This window comes from Chlamydotis macqueenii, chromosome 10 (assembly GCF_036417535.1).
Source record: "Chlamydotis macqueenii isolate bChlMac1 chromosome 10, bChlMac1.mat, whole genome shotgun sequence".
NCBI classification, from domain to species: domain Eukaryota; kingdom Metazoa; phylum Chordata; class Aves; order Otidiformes; family Otididae; genus Chlamydotis; species Chlamydotis macqueenii.
Genome location: NC_141565.1, coordinates 8,964,619 through 8,977,424, shown reverse-complemented (window position 1 = coordinate 8,977,424; position 12,806 = coordinate 8,964,619).

Below are 12,806 nucleotides of genomic sequence, written 5' to 3'. Positions count from 1 at the left end.
ATTGTCTTAAAAAGAGCTGTTCTGCCCAGGAAAATGAATTTTGGTTCTTGGAAAGTAGTGAACAAAGAGGCATACCCTGAATACTATTTACTAGCACACTCTTGAGCTATACACTCTCTTTTGGAGGCACTCTTTAACGGTGAACAAGCTGAGGTAGTGTGGCCACAGCTCTCTCCATTGAGTCAAAAGAGCTGTGCTCCCACTGGAATTTAAAAAAAACTGGAGGCTGTAGTAGGGACTGCAGGTTTGGGCATTCAGTCTCCCTGTTCATGTATTACTGTAACTCTGCTGTGGTGGTAATACCTTTGTCATGTACTCACAGGAGAAGTAAATGAGCTTTATTTGGATTTTCTATGGAAGAAATAGCACTGCTGTTTTAACTTGTGGCACTTGAATTAGCTTTTCAGAGCTTATTTGACTGCCTGCTGCTTTTCAGACAGGCAATAGAGCCAATCTGGTTTTGTATGCTGAATATTTTACAGTAGTAAGAAATATGTAATTAGAAGGGAAAATATTTAAAATAGCTGTATGTCTTAGTGTCAGTTCAGGTTGGCATTTGTGCATGCAGCCTGCCTTTTCTTTTTCTTAGTCATTAATCATTATTAGTGGAGACACGTCAGAATTTGTAGTTAGATTCAGCTCTTACTGCATTTCTCATTTCTTGATAAGTTTTGTGTTCTAGAGCTCTATGAAAAATATATCAATCTGCCTGGGGTTTTGTTTTTATGATGTAACAAAGTGACTTGTGGCAATAGATAATTGAATTTCCAGTCTGTTTTCCTCTGGGAGACTGAAATAATACATTGGATAATGCATTAGTGATGATGCTTTATCTGCTGTAGCCACCAATGTGAAAGAACTGGACAAGGGTTTCTCATCTGAAAATCTCTGATGCTGCATGAGAGAATGTTGCTATGAACCAGGCATTCATTTCTAACATGGATCTTCTTTGGGCTCAGCAGTTGAAACTGTTAAAAAACCCCCAAACAACAAAACAAACAGGATGAAAAGAAAGCAAGAATGTTAGAGGTTACAAGTAGCTTAATCAGGAAATCGCACTGTGCAGGTTTTTTTTCCCTTTTCCTACTGCTGGTGCCAAAGAAGCAGAACACCCTATACTGGGGAGAGAAGTTCACTATAGTTGGGCAAATACTTTTGAGAAAGCTCAAGGAAAGCTACCTCTCAAACTTTCCTTTCTTGGTTGTTTTAACTGGGAAAAAGTGTAATCCTGGTGTAATCCTTATGAAAGCTGGACTGTGGTTGGGGAGGTTCGACTCGTTATCCAGGCACTTGCTCCCAGGTTGGTGTCCCCTTCAGTTGCACATTGTATACATGGTGTCCTAAAGTTAACATGCTGTTCATCACACGTGGTAGTTCTGCCACCATGGGTGGAGAAACACACAAATCCAGAGGATTGTTAAGACATGGCTTTGTAGCTAATACAAAATCTTGCCAGTTGTCTGGAAAAAATGTCACAGTGGGTAAGCTGTAAATGCAACTGTATTTATACCTACTTCTCTGGTTTTTTTTAGAAATGTGATTTCAAAACAAAGTATTTAGTAGAACTCAAGCTGACTTCATGGCTACATCTTCTTTTCTTCCTCTCTGTGTGATATTCCATCCATGGTTTACTAAGTGGTGCAATTTTGATTTTTCTCCTCATCACAAGTCTAATGGGTGAATGGTGATAAGTTTGTAGCTTTGGAGAGATTTTCTTGGCAGTTTCAGTCTATATTTCTCACAGGAAATCATTTTCTGCCTTGAATTATGATTGCTGGGTTACATGAGTGCAGTCTAACCACTGCTCAACTGCTGTTTGTGTACTGTCTTTCTGGTCTTATGAGAAGGCCAAACTGCCCCAATGCGAAATAATAAAATTAGATGAATGCTGCAGGAAGGGAATAACAACATCGTTTTCTGTGATCTCTTGTGATTCTGTTTTACCACTTCTTATCTGAAAAGCATCTTCAATCCCACTTGGAGTCAAGAATTAAATTTGTTTAGAGACAGTTCTTCCCATATATGGAAAACAAATGGAACTGACTCCATTTGTGTGGTTTTTTTTTTTTTTTTAGTCGAAGATCAGTGTGTTCTGCTACAGATGTTTGCAAATGAGCAAACTAGCAGAATATGTGGACCTCATCTTAGATCTACAGAAATTTGCCCCATAATGTGGCCTGTATCATTTGGCCAAATCTAGTGTAGTCCACATCAAACGCATAGTAGTGACCTTTCAAGGGTATAAACCTTATATTTGGTGTGGCGTTCGTCTACAAATTGCTGTGGGTCTTACTGTCCTCCTTGCTTCTGAAAATGGATAAAGTTAACTCTTAGTAATGGAGGCACATCAAGCATTTGGAGGTAAATGATTCAGTGCAAAATGTGGTTTCAGCTGAAATTTATAAAAGCAAGCAAGACCATTTCTTTTACTAATGAATAGCTGTGCAGACAGACGGACAGCAAAGCCCATCTGTTATTGCAGAGTTATGTCCACGGTTTTACTGTCAGTGCCCCGAGCCCATTGCTAAGGCTCTGGGCATTGCTGTTGGCAGCAGTGCAGGTGCACCTCCGCTCTAGTTGTAGAAGTTTGCAAAGTTGGTGAGATAGACAACCCAAGAGGAGCAAGTGGAGGAAACAATGAACTGAAGATAGTAGAAGTCTCACCTAACCAGCACCAAATGCAAAGCAGGTCTACTATTTCTACCCTAAGTTTTTTACCCTGATAGTGTTTAATGAAAATCTTCACTGTACTCGCATGAGCAGCGGCTGAGGAATGCGAGGGAAGAGGGGCTCAGCCCTGCTGCTGCCAAAGCCCAGAGAAGCTCTGTCACTGCCTTCTGAGGGCTCCTCACCACAGAAAGCCACAGCTGTCATCTTTGATGCTCTATTGAACTTCCTAACGTAATTGTAAAGATCATCTTGAAGTAATTTGATTTTTGTCTTCGTAAAGTCACGCAAGTGTTGCTGATTTGTGTACTTGCTGTGTTTATTTTTGTTGCAAGTTCAGTTCTAGTCCATTTAATCAGTAGGCCAGAGGGTCATCTCCCCTCTCTCTGCGCCAAGCCGTCAGTAATTCCCCCATGCAAAGGCCAGTCGGTTTGAACAGCAGAGAGCAAGCTGTGCCATTTCTCAGTGGGCGCTGGAGGCGATGGGTGGGGATCAGAGCCCCCTGTGCACCAGCGCTGAGGCCGCTGCCCAGCTGCTCTGGGCACTGCTGGCAGCAGCCAGAGCAGAGCATAAATCCCCATTGCGTGGTCCCTGCTGTCACCTGGGAGATGTAAGACCATGTTAATGCAAACAAATCTTGTTAATTCTCATTAAACGCATGCAGTTATAACTCTGTTAACAGCACAGTATTAATTAACTGAGTGGCGCTTGGATTAGGTACTTATTCAATTTCCCTAACAGGTGTTCATAGCCCATAGCAACACAGAACACATCGTGCTCCAGAAAAACCAAGAACTGAAGCAGTCATCTTGTAGATTTTCTTAAGGAAAGAAAATCTTCACCCTGACAAGTCCAGCAGTGTCTAATCCCTGTCCTTAATCATTCTGAAGTCCTGTCCGGTGATGCAGCCTATGTTTTCCCTGAGAATAGAAGGGGTCAGCAGGCTGAGGGAATTTAATACGTGAAATCTGGAATATACCTCTAGCTCTTCCAGCTAACACACTTCTTAAAGGCTGCTGGTCTCAGGTTTCTGTGTGAACAGAGAGGACGGATGGTGTAGAGAGGGGTATAAAGAAAAGAAATGTACAGAAGGCCGAGTTAACATAATAGTAAAGACACACATTAATAAGCATCTTGTAACTAATTGTTTCTGGCTCAAATACAAGCAATACAAGCTTTAGCTCTGTTTGCTCTTCTTGAGTTAGACTTGTCTTTACTTGGGAACATTTTACTTAACAAAGTAGTAAAAAAAGTAACTTTACAAAAGCTTTGTAAAACACTATTCTGACATAGGAGCAGCCTCACAGTCACAGGCCCTGGTCCTCATGGGGGACTTCAACCACCCTGACATCTGTTGGAGAGACAACACGGCAGGGCACAGGCAGTCCAGGAGGTTCCTGGAATGCGTGGATGACAACTTCCTCCTGCAGGTGATAGAGGAGCCGACAAGGAGGGGTGCCATGCTCGACCTTGTGCTCACCAACAGGGAGGGACTGGTCAGGGATGTGAAACTAAAGGACAGCCTTGGCTGCAGCGACCATGACATGATGGAGTTCAAGATCCACGGGGCAGCAAGGAAAATACACGGCAAGCTCTCTGCCCTAGACTTCAGGAAGGCGGACTTCGGCCTCTTCAGGGACCTGATGGGCCAAGTGCCATGGGAGGCGGCCCTGGAGGGAAGAGGGGCCCAGGAAAGTTGGTCCATATTCAAGGAGCACCTCCTCCAGGCTCAGCAGAGGTGCATCCCGATGAAAAACAAGTCGGGCATAAAGGCCAGGAGGCCGGCATGGATGAGCAAGGAGCTCCTGGACCAACTGAAAGTGAAAAAGGAAGCCTATAGAGGGTGGAAGTGGGGACAGGTAGCCTGGGAGGACTACAAAGAGGCTGCGTGAGTGGACAGGGATAAGGTAAGGAAGGCCAAAGCCCTGGCAGAACTGAATCTGGCCAGGGATATAAAATGTAACAGGAAGAGCTTTTATAGGTACGTAGGGGACAAAAGAAAGTCCAGGGTAAATGTAGGCCCCCTCCAGAAGGGAACTGGTGTCCTGGTTACCCAGGACATGGAGAAGGCTGAGGTTCTCAATGACTTTTTTGCCTCAGTCTTCACCGACAAGAGTTCTTGTCCCACTGCCCAAGCTGTAGAAGGTGCAAGCAGAATGAAGAACTGCCCATTGTACTCGAAGAGCAGGTTCGGGATCATCTGAGGAACCTGAAGGAGCACAAGTCCGTGGGTCCTGATGAGATCCATCCGTGGGTCCTGAGGGAACTGGCGGATGAAGTTGCCAAGCCACTGGCTATCATATTTGAGAAGTCGTGGCGGTCTGGTGAGGTCCCCGATGATTGGAAGAGAGGGAACATAACCCCAATTTTTAAAAAGGGGAATAAGGAAGACCCAGGTAACTACAGGCCGGTCAGCCTCACCTCTGTGCCTGGCAAGGTCATGGAGCAGATTCTTCTGGAAACCATGCTAAGGTACATGGAGAGCAAGGAGGTGGTTGGTGACAGCCAACATGGCTTCACCAAGGGCAGATCGTGCCTGACCAATTTGGTGGCCTTCTATGACGGGGTGACGGCATCGGTGGACAAGGGACGAGCAACTGACATCATCTACCTGGACTTGTGCAAAGCTTTTGACACTGTCCCTCGCCACATCCTTCTCTCTAAACTAGAGAGACATGGGTTTGATGGATGGACCACTCGGTGGATAAGGAGTTGGCTGGATGGCCGCACTCAGAGAGTGGTGGTCAACGGCTCAATGTCCATGTGGAGACCAGTCACGAGTGGCGTCCCTCAGGGGTCCGTGCTGGGCCCGGCCCTGTTCAACATCTTTGTCGGCGACATGGACAGTGGGATAGAGTGCACCCTCAGCAAGTTCGCCGACGACACCAAGTTGTGTGGTGCCATTGACACGCTGGAAGGGAGGGATGCCATCCAGAGGGACCTTGACAGGCTGGAGAGGTGGGCCCGTGCCAACCTCATGAAGTTCAACCAGGCCAAGTGCAAGGTCCTGCACCTGGGTCATGGCAATCCCAGGCACAAATACAGGCTGGGCGGGGAATGGATCGAGAGCAGCCCTGAGGAGAAGGACTTGGGAGTGCTGGTGGATGAGAAGCTTAACATGAGCAGGCAATGCGCCCTTGCGGCCCAGAAGGCCAACCGCATCCTGGGCTGCATCAAGAGAAGCGTGGCCAGCAGGTCGAGGGAGGTGATTCTCCCCCTCTACTCTGCCCTGGTGAGACCCCACCTGGAGTACTGTGTCCAGTTCTGGAGCCCCCAGCACAAGAAGGACATGGACCAGTTGGAGAAGGTCCAGAGGAGGGCCACGAAGATGATAAAAGGGCTGGAGCACCTCTCTTATGAGGACAGGCTGAGAGAGTTGGGGCTGTTCAGCCTGGAGAAAAGGAGGCTCCGGGGAGACCTGATAGCGGTCTTCCAGTACCTCAAGGGGCCCTACAAGAAAGATGGGGAAAGGCTGTTTAGTAGGGCCTGTTGTGATAGGACGAGAGGTAATGGTTTTAAAATAGAGGGGGGTAGATTTAGATTGAAAATTAGGAAAAAATTTTTTACGATGTGAGTTATAGAACACTGGCACAGGTTGCCCAGAAAGGTGGTGGAGGCCCCATCTCTGGAAACGTTCAAGGCCAGGCTGGATGAGGCTCTGAGCAACGTGATCTAGTTGGGGATGTGCCTGCTCCTTGCAGGGGGCTTGGACTAGATGACCTTTGAAGGTCCCTTCCAACCCTAACCATTCTATGATTCTATGATTCTATAACAATGATTACTGAAAATACTCTCATGACAGCAGAACTTTTCTTAAATGATAAAAATTGTAATGACAATGGGATGCAGTATGTTAATGTGGGTTTTACAAGCATTTGGAGTTTCCTAAAACCCATAGGAGAGCATCAGGTCACGCAGTCTGCGTTTCCCAGACTGTTAAGAGTGGTCTGCACAGCGCAAACCAGGGAATGAGTTAAGTACTGAGAACAATATGGTTGTAGTGGTGAGGTGCTCCACACAAGCTGATTAGGAGGAAACTGGGGAATTAAACTGCTGGTGGAAAATAGGAAACCCCCAGCGCTGCCCTCCACAAGAGTTTGTGGGTAGCTCTGAGCTGCTGCAGTACAGTGTGCTCAAGCGGATCTAGCAGCAAAGTGCCCCGTGGTGCAGAAGCAGATGAAGCTCCCCAGCCCCACTGACCTGGTTTGGGGAAAGGATTCCTGGCAGCCTAAGAGAGGATTATTAGTATTGCCTCAAAACACATCCCAGACCTCTCTGGTTTTTGGACTTTGGCTATTAAGCAGGGACAGGGAGGCAGGAGAGGAGTTATTTCTGACCTGTGCAGATGATGGGCTGAATGCCCAACACCTGACGTTAATCGAAGTGCAGGTCTGCAGGAGTTTGGAGTAGTCTGTGGGCAGTGTGGGCAATCCTTGTTATGTAATGCTTTTATTAGAGAAAAGAGAGTAAATGGGACTGGTAGAGGCATGCCGGGGCTGCAGCGGGGAGGATGTGATGGATATGGAGTGAGGACAGTGCAGTACAGCGGGGCCCTGCACTGAAAGGCTCCTCTGGGTCTTGAAAGGAAACCTGCAGTGCTGCCTGGGGTGAAGGTGCCAGGGGAAAAGGAGGAGAGAGTGTGTGTTTGTCTGTCTGCATTTCACTTTAGACTACGTATCTGCAAGGCTGGAAAGTCACCACTAAGAGATTATTTTTTTGCAAGTGTTAGTACCTGAAATCATTAATCAGGACACCTCTCAGCTTCTTCCTAGACCCCATGCCAACTAGTGAGCAATGGGCTTAGCTTGGTAAGTAGATGGGGAGTCCATTACATCGTCTTAAATTACGTCTATAAGCAAGTGCCAGAGTTTGCAGTATAAATGCAAAAACTTTGAGGAGTGCTGTTGAAGTGCTTGCTCATGGACAATAAATAACTTGGTAGAAAGCAAAGTATAGTAAAATATGTGCTTCTCAATTTAATCAAAATTCTTTCTTAAGCTGTTGTCCTCAAGAAGTCCCAGTTTCTGAGCTGAATCAATACCACCTTATTTTGCGACAGTGGTTACTCATTCTGTGTGAAAGTTTTACTTCAGTGATTATACATTTAGTGGCATTCTGAGTACATTGAATAAACTGTAAACCCAGTACCTTTAAATAAGTTATAAAAATCAGAGATAACAAACACTTTTTCTGAACTGGAGTGCGTTCACCAAACACTTTGGTGCGTTTCTGATTTCTTGTCACTGGTGGACTTGCATCCTTCAATACTGCTTCAATACTTCAGAACTACTACTACGATTTATTTTTTTTTTTTAATAATTTTAAAAAATGTATTTTGGAAAACAGCTGTGTGATTTAGATTTGGCTTTAGGATTAAGTAGAATGCTGTTGCAAACTATGTCATTACCATGAGCTTGATCCTGTGGTTGGCACATGTGCTCGAGTTAGCAGGCTTACATGTGAAGAGAGAGAAATCTGGTCTTTCTCAAAAGATAGTTACCTATGAATGATGTGGATGTTGTTAAGTATTTCTGTGCTGCTACAGATCAGGTTTAAAAGAAAAACCTTTAAAAACCTTTTTTTTTTTAATCACTGAATTTGAACAAGATGCAATCTACGCACCAAGTAGCATAAATAGTACCCTGCCTATTCGGATATGCTTTTAAAATGCACAAAGGCTCATACCAGTGTGGATAAGAATTATTTTATGCACAACGCCTTTTCAGTCTGACTTCTGTTATACAGAGGTATTTGAACTCGCAGGGTACTAAGAGAAAACACATGGTCAGTTGAAACATGAGAGAGCCTTTTAAGCAGTGTGTCTTTCAAGTCTGCAGCCATTCCCCATTGGTCTGGGAGCCGTCAGCTCGCAGGCGAGGGCGAGGCCTCTGCAGTTGTCTGGAAAGCCACCAAAGCCTGGGCGCACCGGGGAGCGGGCGAGTTACCGGGTGGGTTACTGGGAGGTAGAGCCTTTCTGAGTCAGGGGTAAATTAGCACTAAAGGTAGTGGTAGACTTCCAAAGGTGCCGTCTTTGTGAAGAGGTGGACTGGATTGCCACAGGTTTCGATGACGTTTTTATAAAAGCAGTGTCCTTGCTGAACCTTGGCTTCATTAAGGTGGAATGGGAAGTGCTATGGCTCTCTGTGTCTCCCACCCACTTTCTGCTTTCATTGGTAGAAATAGCCAGCGAAGGGAACATGTTTTCCTTCCTCATGTCGAAGCCTCAGTTTAGGGTGGAGGTGCTTTTCTTTGACTTCACAGGAGACTTTGATGATGTGCCAAGCTTAAAAAAAAAGGAGACGCTATTTTCCTACTATATTATATGTCTTAGATCTGATGAGAAAAAATGATTTTCTTAAATTGCATGGGATGTTTGTGGGATTTGATCCCTGGATAATAGCATGTGGTTTTAGGGCTCTGCATGTCTCATTAGTTTTACATAACCTCTTGCTCTTTCCTGATACCGCATCCCCCAAACTTTTCATCCTTCTCCCACTTACGTTCCTATGACTTGTGCTGTCACCACCCACTCCCTCCATTTGTGAGAACATCTTCCCATTTTTGTAGTAAACAGACACCTACTTTTTCTTCCTTCAGGAACTGTCTTTATAACAAATCCTTTCTTTGAGACTTTTGTTGGTAAATCACTTGGATCTGCACAAATTTGATGCTAGACTTTCAAGAATCTGGTGGCTATCTGTTATGTACTACGCTGTCAGCACATTTAAAGAACTAAAAATATTTTATTAATGTAGGGCTATAACACAATTCAGTAACAGTGCCTGCACAACAAAGAGCAGAGCACGTTATAACATATTTGGGACACAGTGTCCCAGTCACAGTACATTTTGTGGTGTGGTCAATCGATACTTTCCTTGGGGAAGGGAATAAATGTGAACTATGTACTGTACAGAGCTGAGAATTTTGCTGGTACTAGACAAATTGCAAAACAATGCAACTGCTTCTCTAGTGCTAATGATCAGAGCCATCCCTAATTATGCTGATGCCTTGGGCAAAGAATTTTTATAGTGTCGCTACTCCAGCTTGAAAGGTCACACTATCCGCATCCTAATGCAGCCACGGCTATTGCCTGCCTAGCATCAAGAGCCCGCTTCTTACGAGGCATCATGGTATCAGCACACCTCATCCCAGGCTGCTGAAGCTGCTTGTAGGTAGAGAGATTTCTGCTGAGGGCAGAGAGATGTATTAGCCCTAATTTTGAAGTGATTACAACTGAGCATGAGAAATCTTTTTGTTTCCACTTCACTTAGCAAAATGCAATCAATTCCATATTTTCTGTGAAACAATACTCTGATGACATCACAAAACCAGCCTAATGCCTGCAGTCCCGGGCAGATTTGGTTGGAGACAGATTTTCCATGTGGCCATTTCGTACAGCCTCAGGACACAATCAAAAATCCCAGCTCTTTTGAAAGCAGAGAATAAATAACTTTAAATTTCTCCCATTTAATTTCGACATGTTTCTTTTATTGCAAAACTTGGATTTGCATGCCCTTATTTGAATTGTACATTAAAATCTGTTACTTGCCAGCATCCCACCCACATATAGTACTACGTCTCATGGAAGTCATCACTTATTTGGAAATGTGTGCACCATATGCATACTCTCAACTCCAGAAGTAGCACCCAAGGGTTTTTTAAACTCAGCCCATAATCTACAGACACTGTAAGAAAAATATAAAAGATAAAAGAGAATATTTTAAGATGCTATAAAATCTTTTAGAAACTATTTTAAACCTCTCTCTCTTATAAGGAATCTGAGGAACATTTATTTTTCTTCTCAAACGAGAGAAAAGATAGGAGACTGTCCAAAAACTTTTGCAAGCATTTTTATTGCATTGCAGGAATAGGAAATGGGAGACTCGGAGGGAGCAGGGGGAGTGTTGTTTGTTTTCCCAGCTAGAGATATCTAAATGTTTGGAATCCTTATGAATAATATATACATTGCCATATTTCTGGTCAGACAATATTAAAATAATAGACTGTGTGGAAACTCCTAATTGCATATCAATATTGTAACTATGCCGTTTAAAAGAATACTGCATATAATGCTGCTGCTGATACCTTAATAGCAGCTGCAGTTATTCTTGCTTAACAGAGAAGGTTTTCCTAGTTGTACATAACATTTCTGCAAATCAGTCACCTGCTTTGGGACCCGCCGTAGCCTGCTGCTCCTTGGCAGAGAGGAAGGGAAGCTGTCCTGGAAAAATGAATTTCCCTTTCTGGCACTGTGCGTTAGATGGGAGTTTGTTGTTCTTTTGAAAATGACTTAAAAATGACAAAGAAGACTAAGGTGAAAAGGACATTTTTAAAAGGACTTCAGAAACAAGAAGAGGCAACATGGGTATCAGATATCTGCATTGTGGATCGTTCTGGTTGGGTAACATTTTATATCCTGCTGGCTCAGACCTGTATGACTACACAAGGTAAGAGGTGAGGGAAAGTCAGGCAAGTAGCGTTAAACAATGTTCACTTTATTTTGATAGCTGGGTGTGCATCTTTTGTTCGAAGAAAGAGATCAAAACCTAACGCCATCACCGTATCAACCTGTTCCACCCCTTTACTTTGCGTTGCTATTTAAAAAAACCAAAACAAACCCACAAAAAAAAAAAAAAAAAAGAAAGAAAAATGCACTTCAGGAGACGGAAGGAGCTGGAGTCAATGTTAAGAAATATTCAGGACTAATGGCCTCAGTAGTAACTGGTGCCGATCATACCAGTGACACAGGCTCAGCTTACTGCTCACAGCACGTGCTCTGGAGAGGCTCTTGGTCTTTGCTGAAACTGTTTTTCTCTCCTCATTTTAGCTCTCTCAGTCACTGTATTTGTTTATGTGTTTTTGCTGATCCAGGCAATAGCTCATTATTTAATCAGGAAACCTTTTTTTTTTGTTGTTGTTGTTTTTTGGTTTTTTTTCTATTTGTTTTAGGGCACACTCACATGTGTCATTCATCAAGTAAACTGAGGGGAGGCAGTTTATTCTCCTTTTTTTTTCCAAGTTTCATAAATGATTTTGGTGACTCTCTAGCAACCCTGCTGGTGACAGTCACCTGCACACTCATTAACTTTGTTTGTTTTCACGTGAGAATTTCCAGGTAGTTGTTAATTAAATCCCCCAAATGACTGGACCTTGTCTGAAAATCATTTATGCAAAAAGCATATCTCATAGACAGCTATTGCAATTAAATGATTATATATACTAAAATATAGTCAAATGCACTTAAAGAAAAGATGTAAGTGCAGATGTTCAGATCCTAGACTAAGAGTTTGGAAGAATTTCTTCTTACAAGAAGATTGCTCCATGGCTGCTTGATACAGCTCTTGTGCATCTCCTGCCGTACTGGTACCCGTTACTGGCAGACTCAGTGCAGGGAAGAAATAACCTCTGGATGGGCAGGGATTCCTGTGTTCTGAAAACTGCTGTAATACACGTCTTGGTTTAAATTCCTGTGGCTCCTGAAAGGTGGAGAGCTCAAGGGAGGATGTGAGCCTGGAGCAGGGGAGGAGGTGACCGGCGCAGCCCCTCCTGCTGCCTCCGCTGTGTCCTTCTGCAGAGTCACTTCTCCTCAGCTCCTCTGCCGGTGTTGGCAGCCAGCCCTGGCTGTGCTCAGAGGATGCTTGGACATCAGGGAAGGAACACATCCCTTTCCATTTGCTATTTATCCTGCTGCAAAGATCAGTGGGGCTTGAGTGACCCCAAGGACCCTGAAGCATTTGATAAAGCTTCTCCACTGACTGCTTTAACTACCTCCTAGGCAACTTTATGCCAGAGGAGCATCACAAAGTACAATCCTTATACCTCTCAGGAGCTGATAAATTACTTTAAAGTTAAAAAAAATCCACAGTGGATTTTTCTTTTTAAATGGATGGATGGTTTTTATGAGCTCTTTGTTGGAATGATGATTTTTTGAATTCTTCCTATAGGAGTTCCTGGTTGCTCCACCTATTGCTCTCATGTTTAGCAATGTCACAAGACTTTTGTAGGTAGTGTCCATTTTGTTCCTGAAATTGTAGCTGGCTTGTATCTGGCAATAGTTCCCTGGCCTAGTGCAGGTTTTAGTGTATTATTAAAATAGCAGTTGTGATTTTCCAACTTAAATCAAAATTAGGTCAAATTCC